This window comes from Sinocyclocheilus rhinocerous, unplaced genomic scaffold (assembly GCF_001515625.1).
Source record: "Sinocyclocheilus rhinocerous isolate Xijiao unplaced genomic scaffold, SAMN03320098_v1.1 scaffold1591, whole genome shotgun sequence".
NCBI lineage: Eukaryota > Metazoa > Chordata > Actinopteri > Cypriniformes > Cyprinidae > Sinocyclocheilus > Sinocyclocheilus rhinocerous.
Window position 1 is genome coordinate 209353 of NW_015652264.1, and position 24397 is coordinate 233749.

The following is a 24397-nucleotide window of genomic DNA, read 5'->3' on the forward strand; positions in this document are numbered from 1 at the left end:
GAAATGTCTACAGGGAGCACCAGTTTTTCTTCACTTATTCTCATTTATGTGTTCTTTTTGTGATCTAATTATGTGTTCTTTCAAAATTGGTTAACCTATCAACTTCATAACATGGTTTTGACATCTAAACTGTACTACATACACCAAGCAAATTTATAGAGTATACAGTGCATATATACCTTACAGTGAAAAACTTGATTTCTAACTTAAACACTTACTCTCATTATACATATTTATGCTTATGTCTATGCACTTTATGTTTGTTATCTTTTAGGTGAGATGAACGCTAGTACCAACCCACCACCATCTCCTGAGACTCTCAAGGAGAATAGTGCAACTCACAAACGTCTCAACCCTACTGTTCCATCAACCAAATCCAATCCAGGCACTGAGACGGCTGGTCCGCCTCTCTCCAGTTCTGGCAGCCCAGACCTACCACCTAAATCCACCCCTTCTACAGCTCAAGATACTAAATTAAAACAAACTAATGTTAAAACCTCACACTTTCCAGCCAGACCCAACACCTGAAAACCCAGCAACATCGAAACCTACACCTACATCATCACATATCTCTAAAACTACTCCAACTATGCCAGCTACATCATCGTCATCATTATCAAAATCAACACCGTTAAATTTATCTTCTACCAATGACCCATCCACACCCAGCATCAACATTTCTGCTGATCCTACACAATCTACAACTCCGCCTGAAGGTTCGCAGTCCTCCACCAAAACACCTGCAGTGGGTTCCAGTAAACTCCCATGTCAACGGAGCTTTTTGGCTGCAGCCCAAATGGTGATGATGCAGGAGAAAATAAGAAAGGCTGAGGAACAGGCCAAAGCTGAAGAATGTGGTAAGTTACGCTTTGCATAAAAATAAAACATATCAAAAGCAGGACAGTCTGCTGAAGAAATTAGTTTTGTATGATCCAATTTCAGATTTCTTTGTTGTATTTAACTTTTTGAAATTCTTTCAAATACTTACCTTGTCAAAAATCTATTTGACCTTATTATGTTTGATATTTTTGATAGTACCATATTAAATTGTAATTTCTTGATATACATTCAGTATGCATTGCACTAAAGGAATGCATCTGAATGAGGGTCATCAGTGAGACATGCTAGTGTGTGCCAGCTTTATTTTCACCCAGAGCATAAATCCTATTTTTATCACAAACCAATGTGCTTCTGAGGAGCAAATCTTCATGAGGACGTCAGTGTTCACAAAACAGATCCACCTCTCACTTTAAATATTAAGTGTATAACTATTTAAGGGATACATTTATTTACTCATGGTCTGCTTTTGCTTTTGTGGCTTGGTTTCGGCCTATAGTGTCAGAAGATAATGGAGACGTCAACTCTGAAGATTCATTCAGGTGCAATTAAGAACCTACTGTCTATATCGAGGCCATAAAATTAAATCAATGACACAAAATCAAGTAAACAACCCAGGTGGCAGGAATCTATAGACTAATATGTTAAGTAAAAAACTAATATGTTAAGTAAAAATATCTTGTTATCTTTTCAGGCACACTCAAGCTGTTGTTTCCTTTAATCAACATTAATTATGATCAAACAACCGGGACCACATGATTCACCTTAGATTATTTTGCAAAGACGAGCATAGTTGAATTATTTAGAGGATTTATTGAGACTTCAAGTTTAATATTGTGTCAAAATAGTGTTAGCATAATTGTGACTGTTAGCTCTCCTAGATGATATGGATGAAGATCTGCCTTTTGAGGAACTTCTGAAGAAAGCTGAAGCTGGAGACCCTAGAGCACAAAGCAGAGTGAGTGCATGAAAACAAATATGTAATATTTGAAATAATATTAAAATTATGATTATTGTCATATTATGAAATAATATGACAACGTGAAATTGGTTATAAAATTTTGTTACGAAAAAAATATAATTTCTAACTAATTATGAACATATAAACTAATAAGCATAGAAATGATATCTCATAACTTATGTAAATTATAAAAGGGGACTAAATCCTATTCGACAATCGGGTTCCTTTCTTCAAAGGCCTTACTTGATTAAACATTATGGTTGTGAATTTGGAACTTAAACCATTGTGATGCTATTGGCTCTGTGTGAAGCTCTTCTCCATTGACCTATATAATAAACACAAGTGTTTATAATGTAGCTATAAGATTTTAAACAATCTACAGTGCATTATATACAGATGAAATTCTGTAGTGTTTCTGTCTGCCTTAAAAGTGTGTTGAGTGTGTCTATTTTCAGCTTTCTGGAAGATGATCCCAGTCTAAGTATAACTCAATTGCTTCTGCGTGTACATATTCTCATACACTCAAAGTCAGACCAAATGCGTCTGCATATTTGGACTCAGCTTTGAGTACTCCAATTTCCCTTTTCTTCAAAATGAATTCCACACCTATACTGTTCTCATTCATAATTGGCTAATTAGCCTCAAGTAAATAAAGCATTACAGAGAATGGAGATCTAGTCTAGTAGATGGGCCAAACATCTGACAGCATAGTTCACTTTCTGTTAATTATTTTGCACTAATCTGTTATTGTGTTGTTAAAGGCAAACTGTAAACCTCTTACCATGGTTTAATAATCAGGATTTAGCGTTCAGGCTAAGATTAGATATGGTTATATGATACTCAGTCTGGCTTTGAGCCTCTGGGATATTAGGCCAGTTATTATTGTTCGTCAAAATGACGCAGGGGCTGATGGGCAATGTAGATTTCATGTAGTCTAATTTTAATGTTGTGATCGAAGCAAACTACACTCTAAACAAAAGCTCTATTATGCACAAGATTTATGATTTTGGGGTATTTGATATATGGTATATTATTTATAAAGTTCATTTGAGAAATTTCAGAAATTTAAGGCTCATTATTTTATTAAGGCTCATGAGTTATTTGAATGTATATTTTTAATGTGTTTGCTGTAGCTTGGTAAACACTACCTTAAACTGGCAGAAGAAAAAGACACAGAGACAAATAACCGTACAGCTGATGAATGGTTCATAAAGGCAGCAAAACAAGGTCGGAGGGATGCAGCCAAACTACTTCAGAAATGCTGGATCCAAAAGAAAGGTGAGGGGAAGTTAAGAAAACAAGGAACTCTACTGAAGTTATGAGAACGTGCCTTCAAGTGCAAATTATGTCAATGCAATCTGAAGATTTGTTTTAATGGCAATTGATAAATTGTTCATAATAATCCCAAATGGATTCTTCTCTAATTCTCTACTGGCAGGCATCACACCAGAGAATGCACAGGAAGTGAGAAGGCTGTCCTCAGAAACTACGTTCGAACAGGCAGTGAGGAGAGCAGCCATGTCGATGTATTGGAAACTCAATCCTGACAGAAAGAAGAAAGTAGCCATGTCTGAGATGCTGGAGAATGTCAGCCAGGTCAACACTGTACCAGGTAATTGGTGGATTAATTTCTTTCTTTAATTTATGTTTTTGCAACGGCTGTATTTTTCATTCTTGTGTCATAACAACTGAAACAAGGGGCATTTTTGATCAAATGTTTAATTCTCGGATGCTTATATTGTATGTAGTTACATAAACACCTGTTCGTTATTAAGAAAAAATTTTTTTAACGTCTTGTTAATAGTACCTCTTACTTATAACTTCTTCCTAACAGGTGAACCTGCTGTATGGGGCGTAACACCCAGCATTCATACTCAGAGGAAAATCCTGGAGACCATGGTTTCTTATGAACGTAAGTGTAGATATATGTGTATATGCAAATGCAAATACATTGGATTATGTTCTGAGGAGGGTGAAAACAAATAAGGAATATATGGGGTTTGTGAGGACTGTTACCAACCTGAGGTGTAATTTTTCTGCTCAAAATGTTAGCCAGAGATAATCGTAACTCATCACAACTATGCATTTCCTTCTACAGCTGCCTCTGAGTATGTGGATGTGGAAGATTTTGTGGAGATGACAAAGAAGTTCACAGAAGGCATTGCATGCACTCCCATGCTGAGCACCTCAGGCGTAGATGCAAAGGGAGAGAAGGAGACAATAAGGAAAAATGATGTACCCACATTAGAAATGGTGAGGTGCTATGATAGAAGATAAGTGTAGACATTAATCCTAGGCTTTTTACATAACATCACATTTTCATTTTATTGTTTTATTAAACGGTACACCAAAAATGGACAATTCTGTCATCGTTTCCTCCCTGTCATGTCGTTCCAAACCTGTATGACTCTGTCTTCTGTGAAAAACTGTTTTTGTTCATATAATGAAACGTCTCGGGTTACTTATGTAACCATGGTTCCCTGAGGGGAACGAGACACTGCGTCCTCTAGGGGTCGCTATGGGGAACGCCTCGTCGTGACCCGTGTCTGAAGCCTACATTGAAAAAACACCAACTTGTTTGGCCGGCGACAGCCATGACGTCACTACCGTCGCGACTAGTACAAAATAGGCGCCGGTAGGTCAGTGAAGACGAAGAAGAGAATGATGTGCGCTACCGGCGCCTATTTTGTACTAGTCGCGACGGTAGTGACGTCATGGCTGTCGCCGGCCAAACAAGTTGGTGTTTTTTCAATGTAGGCTTCAGACACGGGTCACGACGAGGCGTTCCCCATAGCGACCCCTAGAGGACGCAGTTCGAAGTTCCACGAAAGGGAACTCAGTGGGATCTAAAACAACACTGGAGCCCTGTGACAGATTATTTCAAAATATATCATATGGTATCGTTTGTGTTTTGTTTGGAATGACATGGGGTTGAATAAATTCTCAGAATTTTAATTTTGAGTGAACTATCCCTTTAACTTAAATTTCCACCAATAGGAGTGTAATAAGTTGCTAAATGGCAGCTTGCTACTTGTATTAACATCAGAACAAAACTTTAAAAGACTTGCAAAGGTTCCAAAATAGTTGTAAGAGTAAAAATTGCTGTTTTTTTCATGCAGAAAAAAAATGAATTGGCCCCCGTCGCTCATAAGCGTCATCCAAAGTCTAGTTGGGGAATGGCGAGCAGTGGGATGATGTTGGCTACCAGATGCAGTGGTACAATGAAAAGAGCCTTGGACATAAAAGCCCACTTCTTGGTGAAAAACAGAACAAAAATGACATCCAAATGTTTGATTGGCACAATCACCATTGATGCAGCTTTTGTTTGACATTACTCTTGGAAAATGCAAATGTTTTATCTCATTGTCCTTCCTCCCCCTGTAGGGTCTGCAGTACCCTCTCCATGCAATTATTGAGATGAAGGAACTTTTAATTGACTGGGCATCTTGTGCTGGGGTCCAGTGGCTAAGCACCATCATCCCGACACAACACGTCAATGCCCTTATTTTCTTCTTCATCATCTCCAATCTCACCATTGAGCCGTTTGCCTTCGTCATCCCGCTCCTCATCTTCTACCTCTCCTTTATCGCCATGGCCATCTGCACACTGAGAGTCTTCAAGAGCAGCAAAGGATGGGAGAACTTCAGTGCCTTAACTGCCGTCCTCACACGCTTTGAGCTCAGTCTGGACGTGGAGCAAGCGGAGTCCAACTTTGGCTGGAACAACCTGGAGCAGTACCTCTACTTCATGATATCCGTGTTCTTTATGATCTTCACCTTCCCAGTAGCAGATAAAGGCTGGATCCCGTGCTCGGAGCTTTCCACAGTGGCCATCTTCTTCACGGCACTGAGCTACATGAGCCTGAGCCCGTCAGTGGCAGCTTAACGCACGAAGGGCACTCATCATCAAGGTGGCTTCATCTTTATGTGCCTTGACCAGCAGGTTGCCGAAGGAAATGGTGATGGGCAGGATGCTGGGACATATTTTCACAACCATCCCTCTAGGAGAATCACTGGTGCTGGAGCTCAGTGTACCCTGTGTGCTCTACATCTACCTTTTCTACTTGTTCTTCAGGTAAAAGGACTGTTATAGTAAATATTAATATTTGGAAATAATGTTCTTTTATATTTTCATTCAATTTTTGTTTGTAATTTTTAGTCATTTTGTCATGTGCGTTTATACTTTTTTAGGTTTATTTTTTATTTCAGTTTGTTTTTATTTATTTCCTTTTAGTAATGTTCATGCTTTAATTTAAACTTACTTCAGTTAGTTGCCAAGGCAGAATTTTTCATTTTTATTTATATTTCAACTCTATTTCAAATAATAAAAAATGTTTTCAATAACTTTGCTTTTAGTCTACAATAATAAGTGAAAATAACTGAATTGGACGCAGGGGAATAGCACACAACCCATATTTGCACTGGCAGTAGCATAAAAAAATACATTTACATTTTTATTACTTTAAATTTACAATTTTATATTTACATAAATAATTTTTAATGTCTAATTATTCTATATTTATTCAAATATTTATACATTTTCAAATGTAAATGTATTTATTTTTATGAAATGTTAAATTTTTCACTAAGAAAACTTTAAATAATATCTTATTACAATATCTTATGATTATACATTTCACACTAATTTTTTCAAAATGTTTTTTGTACAAAGAAAAATTTCCACAAATGTTTTATAGTTAAACAAGAAATTTAATTTACACGTTTTAACAAAACATTACTGACTGATTAGTAATTTTCAAGTCATTACTAATTAGGTATTTTTCAAATTCTTGCTTATGCTATCAAGACTATGACAATTAATTCTTGCAATTTCGACAAAACCAAGAGATGGTTATTCATCTATGCTAGCCAGCTAGATAATTTTATCTAGCAGAAACCAATATCACAACCAAATTACTATATATTATTAGATATTTTGAATGTCAATTTCAATGTTTTAAAATGATTAACCAGACCTCTTTTTTGACATTTCTAGTATGGCACGCGTGAGGGGATTTAAAGGGACGTACTGCTTCCTGGTGCTGTACCTGGTCTGCTTTGTGTGGTGCAAGTTCTCTATGGTTCTTCTGTGGAACTCCACCACCATTGGCCTATTTCCTCTTCCTGTTCACCTTACCTGTCTTGGCTATGGGTCTGATAGCGATGCTGCTGATTCAGATGGTTAAGTGGTTCCTGGAGTTGGAGTTGACTAAAATGCTGGTGATGTTGGCAGTGTGCGCCATATCCCTGTTGATCCTGTGGCTTTGGACTCGATTCAGCCTTTCCATTCTTAATGTCTTCCGTTCCATAACCCACAGAGGTCCGGTGAAACTGATCCTCCTGTGCATCACTAGTGATTTTACTCTGTGGTGTCTATGTCTATAATGCTGAAGGTCTGAAGGTTTACAACTCCACTCACCTGGCAGGAATATGGTACACTGTGCGGCCCACGTGCCTGGCAGGATCGCGGTATGGCTCAAACACAGCTCTTTTGCAGCCATCTGGAAGGCCATCGTGTCACCTGGACAGGAATATTCTGTCGTGTTCGCGTAGCTGAGAAGGAAAACGGAGCTCAGTCTGTTATAAACTTGCTACCGGTGTTTATGGGAGACTGGTTGCGGTGTCTCTACGGTGATGTTTATCCAAAGTGTGAACCGCAAGAATAATATGTCTCCAGTTGTGAATGTCACAGGAGTCGTGCCTGTCAACGCCACAATGCTGTTCCTCCAGCAGGAAGAGGAGGAGCTCTGTCGGATAAAGGCCTTTGCTAAACACAAATGCCACATTAAACGCTTCGACTGTTACCGCTTTGAGGTGACGGTCGGCATGCCGGTGGATGGGGTCATGCAACTTGACGATCCGGCAGGTGACATCCTCCTAATGGCGAGTCACGAGTTTAGACAGGTGCTGCTGAACCTCGATCCAGGCAGCATGGTAGAGTTCAGCACAAAGCTGGAAGGGAAGTTGGGTACCAAACTATCCGCATTTGAACTGAAAGCCATACACTGTCTGGACTGCAGCTCATCATTGGGGCCTGAGGGACGACAGGTTAAGATTGAACGGAACTGGAGGAAAACCATGCTTAAAGCCATTCAATTTGCATTTGACTTCTTCTTTGCTCCCTTTCTCTGTGCTACGATCAATGTGTAAGGAAGAAGTGGAAGGAAATATCACAGATATAGAAATCTAAATTACAGTTAAAGTGTTTGGAGTTTTTTCCTATTCAAAAAAAGGGATGAATTTGAAAGAGCTGTCAAACTCCAAAACACAGTTTGCATATTTTCCTGTCAACATTTAAAATAAATAAATACTTAATTTTTAATGTTATATTAGAAATCATGTATTTTTGTTGTGGAAAATGATGGAAATCATTTCATCATCATTACTCCAGTCTTCAGTCACATGATCCTTCAGAAATCAGTCTAATATGCTGATTTGATGGTCAGTTATTATCATGTGACACTGAAGAATGGAGTTATGGCTCCTGAAAATTCAGCTTCACAGGAATAAATTATGTCTTCAAATATATTAAAATAAAAACAGTTATTTTAAATTGTAATAATATTTCTTAATATTATTTTTTTCCCCCTGTATTATTGACCAAATAAATGCAGCCTTAGTAAATGCTTTTACAGCAGCATAAAAAAAAAACGTAATTATTCTAAACTTTTGACCGGTTCATGAGACTTCTATTTTAATGTACATTATAAAATGTTAAAAGTTAATGTAAACTGTCTGTAAAGAAATAGGTATTCCAAAATTAATTTCTGTCATCATTTACAAATGTTACAAATTAATAATTTAGGTATTATCAGTTGAGTGTTTTTCAATTGCCCTCATTCCATAGTTTAACCATGTTTTTATTTTTTTTTAGCAAGCTTTGCTCAAATTAACATTCTCTGCTTTTACAAACAGGAGAAAATTACGCACGAAAAAGCATTAAGATATGACCCAACGATCAAAGACGTCTATCTCGTATGTTTACACACAAAAATTATTCAAAAGCAGCACAGTGAAAAAAAAGGTGCTCTGTGTGAACCGGCCCTTTTTGTCCTGTGCCCAAGATTGCTAGGGTTTCGTTTCACATTTTTATTTAAAGGGTTAGTTCAGTCAAAAATGAAAATTAGGCTGCGTTTCACTCACCCCCGATGCATCCTAGGTATGCAGCATCTTCCTTGCTTTTTATCCTAAACCACCAGATCCTATGTAACCACCAGATCCTATGTAACCACCAGATCTGATTTAAGACGTTTCTGTCCTTCACAACTCATTTATGATTACGATCCATGTGCAATTGATCTTTATTCACATTTTTGTTTCAAACATTTATTTATTTTTGTCATGAATAAGAAAGCATGGAATACTTGTTTAGTATTCAAATTATTTATCAAATGAAGTGTTTCTGTGAACATGAGCCTCTATCTTTTATTTGTTAGTTCAAATAACCTTTTTTTTTGCACTCTGATGATGGTCACTGTTTGTTATATGGAAAAACCATCTCTCCATACAGATGTGGATGTAAAACCTGTTTACAGTGCTTTTGTGAAAATGTTAAAATGGATTAAAGTGCCTTTCACAATTATTGTCCTTCTAAGGTCTGATGCTGCATAGTTGCATGCATTTAGTTCACTATAAGCATATCAGATGTGTGTATGTGTGTGTGTGTGTGTGTGTGTGTGTGTGTTAAATACCCAGAAGCAGACAGAGAGACTGAGAAACAACACTATGACAAAAAAAAAACTGTATAATCTAAGCGGGTATACAGAGGTCATATTAATTTAATCACATTCCTCCATTTGCCTCTTTTATTTTTCCATTAAGTGTCAATAGAATATGTTTAGGCATCATAGATATACACATTAGTAACACTGGATAATGATAAACATGCGTTTTTGTGTGTATGCTTGCATGTATAGGCCTGTTTGTGTGTGCGTGTGTGTGTGTGAGAGAGCGTGTGTGTGTGTGCCCTGAAAAACTCAATCTATTATTCCCTGGTTGCATTGTGAATGTTAGTGTGTGTTTCACTGCATGTCTGAGAGAGGAAAGCATGAGAGAATGCATAATGGCAGAAGGCCTATCGCCATGGTAACAGGATGTAAGAGAACGAAAGAGTGAGAGAGAAAGAGGAACAGAGTGGAAAAAAAGCAGTCATTGTCTCAGGGTACAAAAATGATGTGAATGAACTACAAATGTAAAAATAAGAGTGGAGGAACTGATTGTAAGAGGCACAGCCTCAGTATATGTAGAGCAAAGAGTACTAGAAAAATGGGACAGGGAAGCACGTGAACACCGGAAAAGACAGAGGGGGGACAAAAATGAGAAAAGCAAGCAAGCAAGCTCGCTCGTCAGTTTGAGAGCACCCCGTTAACATCATAACACTTTAAAAATGGATTCATTAAAAACATGTGTTTGACAGTTACATTCATTCAGCCTTGTTCATATAGCAAAAACAATTACTGTCCTTTGTGTCACAGTCTACACAGACACCCAACAATTCATTACCACATCTACACCAAACAAACAGTCACTCAGAAGGTGAATGGCACCTTAAATGAAAAATAACTCACCATGTTCTTTCTACAGTGGATAGAGAGATACATGTACACCTGTGTGGTCACAGAAAACAGTGTAGAAATGATTTATCCACTGGTACATATTGGAATGATGGTTCCAAATTCAATACAAGATAAGCTATTTGTCATGTTGCCACAAAACGCAATTTTGACACATCCTCAACTATGTTCATGCACTTACAATGGAAGCCCAGGGAGCAAGGCGATAGCAAAGCAAGAAAAACAACAACGAATAGCCACAAAACAAGCATTAAAATTAGCCCAAACTAAAATGAGCACAAGTAAAACTCAAGATATTTTTGTTCCAATTCAACTGTATTTAAAGAACCAGCATTCCTACAATTTTGTCAAATCTGAATATATGAGGAAGCCTAATTTAAAAGTGTGATTTCTAGACCTGCATAAGTCATGTAAATTAATAAAATCCTAAAACTCCAATATTCATTATGATGAATATACATTGTTTTCTAGCCATGCCAAGCTCTAAAATATTGGGTATAAATTGTGTTAAAAAAAAATTTTCCAGTTACACACGAACGCCTGGAAAAGTCATGGGGTTTTTGCATATTCTTGTGGAAAATGAGGGGCCTTGGAGTCAAACATTGAGAACCACTCATATAAGCACTTTAACAAACATACAAGCTGCAAAAGTTTGCTTTTAAACCCTCTGAATGTCCCACAGACTTCCACTGAAAGTACTTTTTTTCTAAGATTTTTTAAAATGAAACAAATAGAAGAATGTGTCAGAATTATTGTTTGTGGTAAATCATTGATGCCAAAATATCCTTTAAATTAACCAACTGATTTCCATGTCTTTCTGCACTGTTATGTAGCCTGTGTCACTAAATTTTTCATCTATACTTCCTACATGACTGTTTAAATTTTCTTTTGAGGGATCAGTATAGTAGCTACAATCATAAATAAAAAGGCAGTGCTTCACTGTGAGAGCCCAGAACTCTGCATAACCAGAAACCAGATCAGAGTTTGATCCTGAGTTCCTGACTCATGTCAGTTTCCTTGCACAGCGCTACAGAAGGATTTTTTGAAAGCGTGTTAGCAGTGTGATATACCCTCATTTTTCTTTTTTTTTTTTTTTTGAGAGACAAACCAATGCTTTTCTTACCATACAGGTGTAAATATAACCCATCATGAGGTGTAACCAGGTTAAGACAGTGTTTTGATGAAGTAGTGGTTCAATCCTTCTGATAGAATACACCAGACAAGTACTGGAATTTAAACCTTCTCCAAGTGCGAGATATAGTGATTTGGTCGTATAGGCAATCAAGTCTCCACAAACGGTCGATTCAATGTGAAGTAAAATGAGTGCTAGTGTAGCAGATGCATTGTGGGATAGGTTTTTGGGAAGCACGTGATAGGAAGACTGCTCAGAGCACTCTTGTTACCATGGCAACTGAGTAACCTGTCTCCATGGCAGCCTGGCACAGAGGAGTGGAGTGGTCTCACTCCTGGTCTTCAGCCCAAAGGCACCGCCCTTTATCCAAACAGCTGTCAATCACAGATCAGCGCAGTCAGGGATTGGCCGGCAACACCATCCATCACATATCAAAGCAGTCCGGGATTGGCTGACTGTGATGTCAATCATAAATTCCACGTACCGTAGCTCATTGGCAACATTCTTGGCGGTGTAACTAACCAAACAGTTATCAGTTAAAGTCACTAGCTATACATAACTGCTCTCCTGGAACGGCTTAACTGCAAAGTCCATCTGTTTACTTTTGGGGTCTGGCAACTACGTCAATCTTCACAGGACCAATAATATTTGTTTTAAAGGATACATTTAATGCATGTGCATGATTTGAATGCATGTTGGTGTGTGTGGCCCTGTGAAGAGCATTACTGCATTACCCCGTTACATGTCTCTTGTCACTGGTTTTCCACACTGACCCTGTCCTGAAAGATATAGAGGTTGTTAGTGGCTGCGATGGCGATGATGTTTTCAGCCGGGTGCCAAGCCATGTGCAGAATTTTTTTAGTGAAGTCCAGACTGTCCACGCCCACGTCACCCCGGCGACGCCGGCCCCCGGTGTAAACATGGCGAGTCCGCAGCACGGCGCGCGGTTTACTGTTCTCACGCCATGCCTCGAGGGTTACACCGCGACCGGTCTCACGATCAAACATCCGGAAAAAACTGTTATACGCTCCTGTCATGATTACACTTGAAAGGGGGTACGGTAAGCATGATGGGTATAAACCAGAATGGGTATGCGGAGTGAAAAAGAGTTTGGAAGAGGAACAAATCAGCAAATCAATAGGATAAAAACCATAATGGAAATACGAGAGAGAAAGTAGGAAGGGAGAGAAAGAGGGTATGAGTATAAAACAGGAAATAAGCTTATATTGCATAAAATATGATTATTCAAGGCCTCAGAAATGCTTACCTGTCTGTGCTGTTCCAGACGCACTCAAACTTGTCAAAGATGCAGTCGTTTTCATATAAAGAGCAGAGTTTGCTTCTTAGGTACTCATGCACCTGACACATATAGAAATGTTCATATATATTTATACTAAAAACAAGAATACACCCTAATTTAAATAACAGAGTTAAAAACAGTGATGCACAGCAGAATATGACTAAATATTTTACTAGAAAAATAAAGAAGATGGAAAATGGAGCACAGGGACTCAAATCAGTTCATTATTTATTGAATCTGTTCATTTACATAAATTGTCCATGAGAATCAACTTCGATCAGTGTTGGTATTGCTAAGTAAAATTACAAATATTAAAAAATGTTTTTGTTCATCGAAATAAGGTTGAAATAAAATCACATTTAAATATCAGATTAGAAATGTTGCCTTGGCAACTAACAGAAATAAAATAAGTTTAAGCTGAAGTGTTAAAATTGCTAAAAAAATAAGACTGAAATAAAAATAAAGCTAAATACAAATATTAAAGAAATACAATAAAAATGACAAAAGCTTATAACAAAAGTACTAAATGTTAATTTAATAAATACTATAATAGTATATAAATAACACTAACTTTCCAACACCTCACAGGAGAGGACCATTTAGGTTGAACTGATTCACTAGAATATAAGTATAAAAAGTGTCTTACTGCACAAGGGAAAAAAAATTCAAATCAGCCAGAAATAGTTTAGCCTAGCATATATGTTGTAAATATCATATGTTTATGGTATTGTTTACGAAGACCTGCAAGTTGCCCACCTGGTAGGTCTCCACTGGGCCCTTCTCCATGTTGAGGTCCCATACTTTGACAGTCAAGTAGTCTCTGGTAAGCAGATAGCGTCCACTATGGCTGAACTTAACGTCAGAAACCGACGAGACGATCTCAGAGAAGAAAGATCGATTGCCTGGGTCCTCTGGCTCCTCAAAGACTAAAAGTGGAGAAAAGATACGTCAGATGCACTTGAAAGTCTGAGTGTGCTGGGAAACCGTTTCAATGGTTTTACACTTAATGACAGCAATGAAACATCTTTAACACTGTGGTCTGCTTGTCTTTTAGTGCAGCTGTAAGTGTAAATCTCACTACATCTGCTACAGTGCTAATTTCCCCAGCAGCTAGCACAGCTGTTCTTCTGTGTACCGCTGTCTTTTTTAACTAAGCTACTTACAACAGGTTCTAGCTAAGTAAAGAAGGGCATAAAGAAACTCAAGAGGTTAAATGCAAGATTTGGAAATAGTTTGGGAATAGATTCATCTGTCACAAGAGGCATTGTCTTTTCTTCTAATTATTACAAAACATTATTACAAGACAAAATGAAGTGTATATTTTGATTTCATGTTTACTGTAAAAGTGTGCAAAGTAAACTTAAGATGATATACACTGCTGTTCAAAAATTTAAGGTTGGTAAGATTTTTATATTTTCTCTGAGTATTTTCTCTGAGTCTCTTATGCTCACTAAGGCTGCATTTATTTGATCAAAAATACAGTAAAACAGTAATATTATGAAATATCATTACAATTAAAACTGTCTTTTAAAATGTATTTTTTCCCCTGTTATGGCAAAGCTGAATTTTCAGCAGACATTACTCCAGTCTTCAGTGTCACTTCAGTGATCCTTCAGAATAATTTTAATATGCTGATTTGGTGCTAAAGAAACATTTCTCATAAATATTTTGTGAACACTGTGATGCATTATTTTTCAAGATTCTTTTGATGAACAGAAAGTAAAAAAAAAAAAAAACGGCATAAATATATATCTTTTGTAAACTTGTATAATATATGTCTTTACTGTAACTTTGGATCAATTTATGCATCCTTGCCGAATAAAAGTATTAATTTGTTTAAAAACGTACTGACCCCAAACTTTTGAAAGGTAATGTAGGTAATGCAGTCTATGTGCTTAAAAAGCATATACTTACTTTTGGAGTGCTTGTCACAGAGTGCCGACTCTCTCATGTCACAGAGGCGTAACGTGCCTTTACTGCTGCTGTATACAAACAGGTGGCAGTGCTGTGGGTGGAACTCTGCAGCTGTTATTACCTCCGTCAGGTCCTCCATATTAGCTGGCTTAATGTCCACAATGTCTGAAAGGGGGAGGGGTCAAGGAGAATTTCTGATTTACAGCTCTGAAAGCTCTCTTCTCTGTTTGAGACTCCTAATTCTTTCAGGAACTCATGCAGATGTCAAGATTTTCAGTGAATAACCGCTTAAATTTTGGTCTGTTTCTCACACAAATATTGTATGGTATCAGAAGACTTGAAATATAGCCCATGAGTCATATTGACCACTTTTATGATATTTTTTTGGTACTTTAGTTCCCCTTTTAAGAAACAGAGATCGCATAAGGCCTAAAACTAAAAGCACATTCTGATAGTGGGGGCTTATAAACTATGTATCATCAGCTCCCTGATTGGTGTAAAGCTGTACAGTTATATGATTATCATTCTGAGCACTCACACGCACACATACATGTTTATCCACACACATCTACTCAGTAAGCACTACGCATCACATGCACACAACCTACAATTTTCCTGAAGGCAGCTATTATGTGTTTTAGAGGAGAGTGTTTCCTTGGTGAATTATTTAAATGTTTCCATAGATATTTTATTTCTAGGTCAGAGCCCTGCTCAAAAGAAGAGCAGCTGCGCAATCTGGAACACAAAACCCTCTGCCTTCAGTCCAGTCACAAGAACACAAAGAAACGAAAGCAACCAGTTTTATACTGCATGCAACGTTTATGCCTCTGTCCCAATTATTTGATTTTACATAAGCCAGTTTAAAGAGTCACGATGGTTGCATTTTGTTTTATCTTATATTTTGTCTGTGAGTGAATAGGCAGAAGGATAGACATAAAGGATACTGAAGCTTCGATCTGTGATATCCAGGTGCCACATGTTGATCCTGAGATCATCAGCAGACAGATATGTCTCGTCATCGCTATTGACTGAGATGGAGTTGACGTGGTAGGTGTGGCCGTTGGCAAAGATTCTCCTCGGCCGTACCTCAACCATCAGGTCAGTGGGCTTCAGGACCGGCACCTTGAAGGAAATGACATTTTTGCATCAGAAGTCTTCTTTTATTTTAGATCACCTACTCAAAATTAGGGTAACACTCTAAACAATCAAAATGTAAAAAATAGTGCATATTGGTTTCACTCATTCATTTAATTTGTTTTAATTGTATTTTTTTTTAGGTTATCGTATTATCACAGAGTGATCAGGACCCTGATCACATCTCATATTACTCTAAAAAAATTATATTTTGAGATAATGACCAACTAATTGTAAATTATCTGGCTTATTACACCACTACTTACCGAAAAAAAAAAAAAAACTGGACTTGAAATATTGATTTGAGCTATCATCATGTGCGAAGAAATAACCCAGGGAGTTATATGAGAAACTAGCACAGATACTTTATGCAGGAAATAGATACTGCAAACAGGTAGATAATGTCAGCTGTCAAATATACAATTTAGCAATCATTATACAAAAATATTTAACCACAGAATGCATTGATTGACCAATCAGAAATGTATTCCAGAGAGCTGTGTATGTACATTTTTTTAGAGCATGACAAAATCAGTGACTAAAACAAATGATAAATAACTAAATAAATCAAACCCTCCATCTGCACTGGATTGAATATGCCAGCTGTGAAAATACCCGTAATGAGGTCACGGTGGAGATGTCCTTTATTCGCCCTTCTTCGTCCTTCAGATTGTAGCCCTCTGGCCGCTTGTCTCTCTCGCTCACCTTCCATAACTTTATAGTTTTATCTGTTGGAACATGTCTTAGAAATTACCAGCTATTCATGCTAAAACATCAATACATATTTCTGTGGCTTTGAAAGGCATATTTAATGCAAGTGGTCTTGATAAGCATTTTTCATGCTTATGTTACTATTAAAAATGTCTTATGATTCATTGGTACTTACAGATAGTAGCAATGTGAAATGCAATTCAGCCCAACTATTTCAACTATTTTATTTCTTGCACAAAATAAATACAATGCCTTTTAATATTCGGCCTAAAATTATGACCCTCTTGTAATGAATGGCTCATTGTGTAATTAGGAGGATTACATTGACAAATATGAGGCTAGTTTAACTCCTGATGGACAGGAAGTGGTGTGATTACCGTTGGTAGAGAGGAGAAAGTGGGCAGCGTTTTGATGTGGCAGCCAGCGGATCTTATTGATCTTCTCCTCAATTTCCAAACTCTTCAGATAGTCAAAGTCCGGTTCGTGACTCTGGAACGTGCTGTAGACATTATACTCACCCGATTCTCCCAGCTCCTCAGATTCACCTTTAGACTGCAGTAAGAAAGAAGACCCAAGTACACATACAATGCATATGCTTATGTACATAAATTCATGTTTAAAACATTGCTGAATATATATCATAATATTATTTTCATAAAAAAATACCTTCTAGCAATCAAAGTTTGGTTTATGCAATCTATAGGATATATAAATAAGACATTCCCTTTTTAAGTTAACTCTGTTATTGTTTGTCATTTGAAGCATATTACTGCTAGTATTGCTTGTTTAAATGTCCTTTAAAAGAGCAAATAAACAGAGGGTCTGATCTTTAAGTGGGTGAAACCCCTTTAAGTGTGAGTTATCACATAAAAACAATGTTCACTGGTTCAAAGAAGGCCTGGTCTGTGAACCAGATTGCTCTATATCAAAGTCAATATCTGATACTATGTCTTTAAGAAGTATTTTAAACCAGATCCATTTAAATTCTGTCATAAGGCTCTTTGGGCAATGGAAATTAAAATCACCTCATGCATATTCAGCACCCTATGCTACAGAGCTACAAAATGCACGTTAAAAGTGTATGTAATATTTTTGGCAGCACAGCATTTTTTAATCATTATGACCTTTGCTCTTCCCCTCCCCCAAAGTCAAACTGCTCACCATATATTCACTCCCCTACTTAAAAAATAAAACACTGCTTTATTCCCCAATTATCAATCCCCCACTGCAGTGCTCTGCTCACAATTTGACCTACCTCTGTCTCTCTCTGGAAGATGACCACTCGCCCCCCTTTATCCCCTGTGGCCAGCAGATCCTCTGGTTAAACTCCACTGTAGAAATGACATCAGCTACAAAGAAATAGAGGTTTGCGTTAATTTACCAGTGAAAACAAAAATACATATATATATATATATATTGTTATTATTGTTAATAATAACAATATATATAATTGTTAATAATAATAATAATATTTTTCAAAGAATAATGCATTTTTAATGCATTTATATATATATATATATATATATATATATATATATGCATTAGTCTTTGAAAAATAACAATTTAACCCTACCATTTTACTTTTCTATATTGGAAGATTACAGATTTTAGGGATGTGAATAACTGCAGGTGGAAACACAGTATTTATATTAAATTTCATAGACAATATGTAAAATTTATACAGAATTGGAATATATGGTTGGAGAATTTCTGCATTACTGGAGCTAAATGCTAATACTTTTACGTAATAGTCTTGCATGAAACTCCCAGCCAAAAAAAAAAAAAAAAAGCCTTTTACGGTACAAATTACCTAAAGTAATAGAAGTTCATGGCCATGTGCTAGCACAGCACAACTGTGGTTTTGTCTACGCAAACACTTTTATTCAAGAGCTTCGTCTGGGCATATGGCTTCACATTGTACACCCTAATAGTTGATAAACAGCATGTCATGCTCCTGCTTCTGCTAGTACAATGATGATGACACTAAATAAAACAGCCTGGCCTGCTCCCGACGAATCATTCTGCTCTGTAACGTGATTATGGTAAGGCCTGCAAAAGACACAAACGACTCCTAGACAATTTTAGGGAATAATATGCAAATGCTTGTATGAAAAATGAAAATACATGCTTCAAAATCAAACAAATATGATTTTAATTCTATTCAAATGCATTAAATTTAAGACTGTCTTGGTTCTGTTTGCACATGCATTATTCTGGCTGGCTCACAACGCCCAATAATTGAATGAAAACAGTCTCACTAATGCATGCTGTAACCCAATAATAGGTGTGTGGTGGGACCAAAGTCTGAGTCAGCTGAATTAGAAGGTCTTACCGCTCAGCTGCTGAGATGAAGGTTATTTTCAGGACTTCAGGGAGGTGAACAGGATCAAATTACGGTTGAGTACGTGAGTGTGTATAATGGGAAGGGACGTGCTTTTCTCTTCTAAGCAAAGAGGGAGTGTTCATGCAGGTGTGTGCACATACCTTCTGTGACATAGTCTCGGAGGAAGCTGTGATTGATTTTGGGGCTCTCGCTGTCCTCACCCATCGGAAGCGGCGGAGTGCGTAAGCGCGCCCGTCCGGAGCAGAGCCGTCCAATCCGTGCTGTCCCACCCCCCCGGTGCTTTGCCCATGCTGCTGCGGCCTAGCAGAGTGGCCTGCCGCACGGCATCCTGGGATACGGTCCGGCTTTGTCAGGAGGACGATGAGCGCCGAGGACAGGGAAAAGGGAGGAAAAAACAGGATGAATAAACCACAGTTCAGTCAGCTGTAGAAAAGCACCTTGTCATACGCACACATGCTCGAGCGCATGTCCTGACGCTCAGCCAACACTGCCTGGCAACAAGAAATGCAGAGGGAAAAAAAGAGGATCTAGGTGTGCGAGTGATCTGTAGATCCGTCGTGCTGCAGTAAGTCCTTTTCCAGGCGTGGGTGCGGTAGTCCTTGAAGGAGAGCAGAGGAGAGCTGAGGAGAGAGAGACAGGCTGTCTTTCACAGGAGGGATGAGGAGGAAGAGGAGAGGCCTGGTCGTACCTCACAGCTTCACGGTGTGTCCTCTCCCTTCTGCTGCAGTGTGACGGAGTGCGCGTGTGTGTATGCGTGCTTCTGCGTGAAGGGAAAGGAAAGATGAAAAAGAAGGGCGAGGGAGAGAAAGAGGGAGAGAGAGGATACCGCCAGCCTGTCTTTCTCGACTACCACTGCTGCTGAGCATCTGCACAGCATCACGATATCAAAGAAGCCTCCTCCTTGCTCGGCCAATCAGAGCCCGGCTATCCTCGGCCGCACCTCCCACTGCAGGTGACAAGAGGAAAGAGCCTGGAGAGGAGAGGAGAGTAGATGAGGAAATCAGAGAGATGGAGGCAAGAGAATCTGGAATGCGGCGGAGCCAGAGATTTTCACTGGAGTGAGAACTGTGACATGAGACTGATGGGAAATGGAGCAAATGACATCCAAAACGGCAAGGATGGAAGAGGAAATGCAGATAAGGAGGCAAATAATGGAAGGTTCACTTTGGAGGTAAGCAAAAAGAGATGTACATGAATGTGAAAAGAGGTTTGACTGAATTTAAAGAAATAATGTGAGAATATTGGGAAGACGGGAAAGATGCTATGAAACCTTGTTAAATTGCTCCCCCTAGTGTTTGTAGATATTACTGCACAGGAGAATGGGAAAGTTTAGGATTGCACAACAACCACAATCTAAACTGGCGACAGTAAATCTGTGCTACTGGTTTGATTTTGGTATGAAAGGAAACAATGAAATGCAATGAAAAAAGAGGTAACTAAAGCTATGATAATTTAGCAATACAGATAAATACACGTATAATGTTTTTTTTTAGTATGATAAACAAAATATGCACTTTCAAATGTCATTCATAAATGCAAATAAATAAATAATAAATTAAGACACAACAAATAACTTGAGAAAGAATGTTAAAAAAATGTAGGATACAAATGAATAAATAAAATTAAAGTAAATTAATCAAGCAATTAAGGTCTCTCTTTTTTTAGGATCGTATTAGAATGGTGGTTTTCGTTTAATGAGTAAAATAAGGTTTGTAACTGCAACTCTTTTTGTTTGCCTCACGCGGAAAACCCCGGTCAAGCAGATTCAATTTCACCCGCGAAATTTCGCCAAGCAGTTGTAAATGTGACAATACCTTTAAGGTTATAAAAAAAAGTACAGGGTCTTCAAAATTCGCATTTGAGAGGCATGAGTCTTTGTCATTTATGATGCGGTATTATGAACCTAAAACGTGTTGTAATCAGTCTTTATTTTTGCAATTTTATTTGGTGCCGCTACTGGCACAAAAAAGCGTTTAAAAGCAGTAAAAATCTGTTATAAAACCGTACAGTGAACGCTTTTCAAAAGTTAATGTACTATAATGTACAGTCTTACCACTTGTACTTATGAAGGCCGATGAATCGCATGCAAAATTCAACTTCATCGGTACAGCTGACAGAAAATTAGTCACTTCTTTCAGGTAAGGTATGCCTCCCGTTTTTATTTTAAGAAGACCAGTAGAGGGCGCTAATATCAAATCAACTTTTAAAGAGATGTTTAGGCAGGACTATTGCAGCAACAGCAATAAATAAATAAATAAACAAACAGCAAGACATTTTTATTATACTTGTAAGTATTATGCTGTAATTATATTATACTTTATATATTATACATTGGAAGTATTGCATCACGTTAACTTATGGAGCTTTGGCATCCTCTTTCAAACGAGTTATAAGCAGTAGTGAAACTTTCATGTGGGAAGGGGAAGTGCTTTCTAGAAAAGGAACGTGATTTTCTGCACTGATTTGTGTTTTTTATTTTATTTTTTAAGGGGTTTGGGGGTTGTTGTAACAGACACCACCTATTTGGAAATTCCTGCTCTTCAGTCTTTTTTTTTGGATGATGCCATAGTCATAATCTGTTTATAATGCAAATAATATACAGAATATTATAATATAAGGCTTAAAAATGTTATAGCATTTTTTCTCAGATAAATATTTTCATTATCAGCACTTATTGTCTCTACAATAATCTTAGTGTTACTTTTTATTTATTTGTTTATTTATTTACTTGTAAGGTTATTTCACAAAATGCCGTAAAATACATTTAAATGTGTTTTCTACCTTATTAAATATACTCTGACATGTTCAGTAATCATTATGTCCTCATGCTCTGTTCCAGTCTTTAATCAGTTTGCTTATTTATTTGGGTCTGGATCATGTGAGGTTTGTCTATTTATGTCCACTTGACATTTTCTAATAGCTATTTGTCAGGTAGAGTGGGTTAAAGACAAGAGTGCAAAGTCATTAATAGTTCTCCGGGACACTAATCCTGTTGCCTGAATGGGCACAACAGAACCTCTTAGTGTTATTTCACGGATTCGTTTTATGTAACAGATTAGCCTCCAACTCCACTGTGCAGAGTTGAGATGTTAGTGTAGCTGGTGACAGCAAAGCTTAATCCTCTGACCTGCCTTGGACACCAACTTTTTATCGCTCCTTCAGGAAGGTCCAGCAGCTTGCATATCTGCATCTTCTTTTGGAGAGAAGATAGGCGAGAGAAAACATGCCATGTCTGCAAACGGAGTCCCTGCCCTCTTTGCCTGCTGAAGGGAGGTATGCAGTTTCCTCAGGCCGCGGGGGGTCTCAAGGGTCCAGATCTAAGTCAGGTAAAAAGGGGAAGAATGGAGAGAAGGGTTCACAGTGTGTCATCACCAGTGCTGGATGGTTCTTCTCCCCTCTCTGGACCCCAGGGGCCAAAACCCAGAGACTTCACTCTAAAAAATGCTGGGTTAAATTCAACCCAGTGCTGGGTAAAATAGGGACAAACCGCGAAATTTCGCCAAGCAGTTGTAAATGTGACAATACCTTTAAGGTTATAAAAAAAAGTACAGGGTCTTCAAAATTCGCATTTGAGAGGCATGAGTCTTTGTCATTTATGATGCGGTATTATGAACCTAAAACGTGTTGTAATCAGTCTTTATTTTTGCAATTTTATTTGGTGCCGCTACTGGCACAAAAAAGCGTTTAAAAGCAGTAAAAATCTGTTATAAAACCGTACAGTGAACGCTTTTCAAAAGTTAATGTACTATAATGTACAGTCTTACCACTTGTACTTATGAAGGCCGATGAATCGCATGCAAAATTCAACTTCATCGGTACAGCTGACAGAAAATTAGTCACTTCTTTCAGGTAAGGTATGCCTCCCGTTTTTATTTTAAGAAGACCAGTAGAGGGCGCTAATATCAAATCAACTTTTAAAGAGATGTTTAGGCAGGACTATTGCAGCAACAGCAATAAATAAATAAATAAACAAACAGCAAGACATTTTTATTATACTTGTAAGTATTATGCTGTAATTATATTATACTTTATATATTATACATTGGAAGTATTGCATCACGTTAACTTATGGAGCTTTGGCATCCTCTTTCAAACGAGTTATAAGCAGTAGTGAAACTTTCATGTGGGAAGGGGAAGTGCTTTCTAGAAAAGGAACGTGATTTTCTGCACTGATTTGTGTTTTTTATTTTATTTTTTAAGGGGTTTGGGGGTTGTTGTAACAGACACCACCTATTTGGAAATTCCTGCTCTTCAGTCAGAATGTTTTTTTTTGGATGATGCCATAGTCATAATCTGTTTATAATGCAAATAATATACAGAATATTATAATATAAGGCTTAAAAATGTTATAGCATTTTTTCTCAGATAAATATTTTCATTATCAGCACTTATTGTCTCTACAATAATCTTAGTGTTACTTTTTATTTATTTGTTTATTTATTTACTTGTAAGGTTATTTCACAAAATGCCGTAAAATACATTTAAATGTGTTTTCTACCTTATTAAATATACTCTGACATGTTCAGTAATCATTATGTCCTCATGCTCTGTTCCAGTCTTTAATCAGTTTGCTTATTTATTTGGGTCTGGATCATGTGAGGTTTGTCTATTTATGTCCACTTGACATTTTCTAATAGCTATTTGTCAGGTAGAGTGGGTTAAAGACAAGAGTGCAAAGTCATTAATAGTTCTCCGGGACACTAATCCTGTTGCCTGAATGGGCACAACAGAACCTCTTAGTGTTATTTCACGGATTCGTTTTATGTAACAGATTAGCCTCCAACTCCACTGTGCAGAGTTGAGATGTTAGTGTAGCTGGTGACAGCAAAGCTTAATCCTCTGACCTGCCTTGGACACCAACTTTTTATCGCTCCTTCAGGAAGGTCCAGCAGCTTGCATATCTGCATCTTCTTTTGGAGAGAAGATAGGCGAGAGAAAACATGCCATGTCTGCAAACGGAGTCCCTGCCCTCTTTGCCTGCTGAAGGGAGGTATGCAGTTTCCTCAGGCCGCGGGGGGTCTCAAGGGTCCAGATCTAAGTCAGGTAAAAAGGGGAAGAATGGAGAGAAGGGTTCACAGTGTGTCATCACCAGTGCTGGATGGTTCTTCTCCCCTCTCTGGACCCCAGGGGCCAAAACCCAGAGACTTCACTCTAAAAAATGCTGGGTTAAATTCAACCCAGTGCTGGGTAAAATAGGGACAAACCCAGCAATTGGGCTGTTTTGACCCAGTGGTTGGGTTAAATGTTTACCCAATTGCTGGGTTTGTCCCTATTTTACCCAGCACTGGGTTGAATTTAACCCAGCATTTTTTTACAGTGAGATTCAGGATGGGAAAGGAAAGTGAGAAAGTGAAGGCATGGCTGGATGATCATTCGGATTCTGCCAGGTCTTACTTTAGCAGATCCTCAAGGTGAGTAGTGTAGCTGTCTCTGTTCTGAGAGAGTGTGAAAAAATTATGTGATATGATGCATTTTTCAGTCAAAATGCAACA

General features: G+C 37.8%; 3 pseudogenes; 2 read left to right on the top strand and 1 right to left on the bottom strand.

Annotated features, from left to right (window-relative positions):
- The first annotated feature begins 279 nt into the window (after window positions 1–279).
- On the top strand, window positions 280–7947 carry LOC107714204 (wolframin-like; annotated as a pseudogene).
- Window positions 7948–11486: 3539 nt separating this feature from the next.
- LOC107714217 (serine/threonine-protein phosphatase 2A 55 kDa regulatory subunit B gamma isoform-like) lies at window positions 11487–20055 on the bottom strand (annotated as a pseudogene).
- Window positions 20056–23772: 3717 nt separating this feature from the next.
- The window catches only part of LOC107714201 (cGMP-specific 3',5'-cyclic phosphodiesterase-like), a 15347-nt pseudogene continuing 14722 nt past the window's right edge, over window positions 23773–24397 (top strand).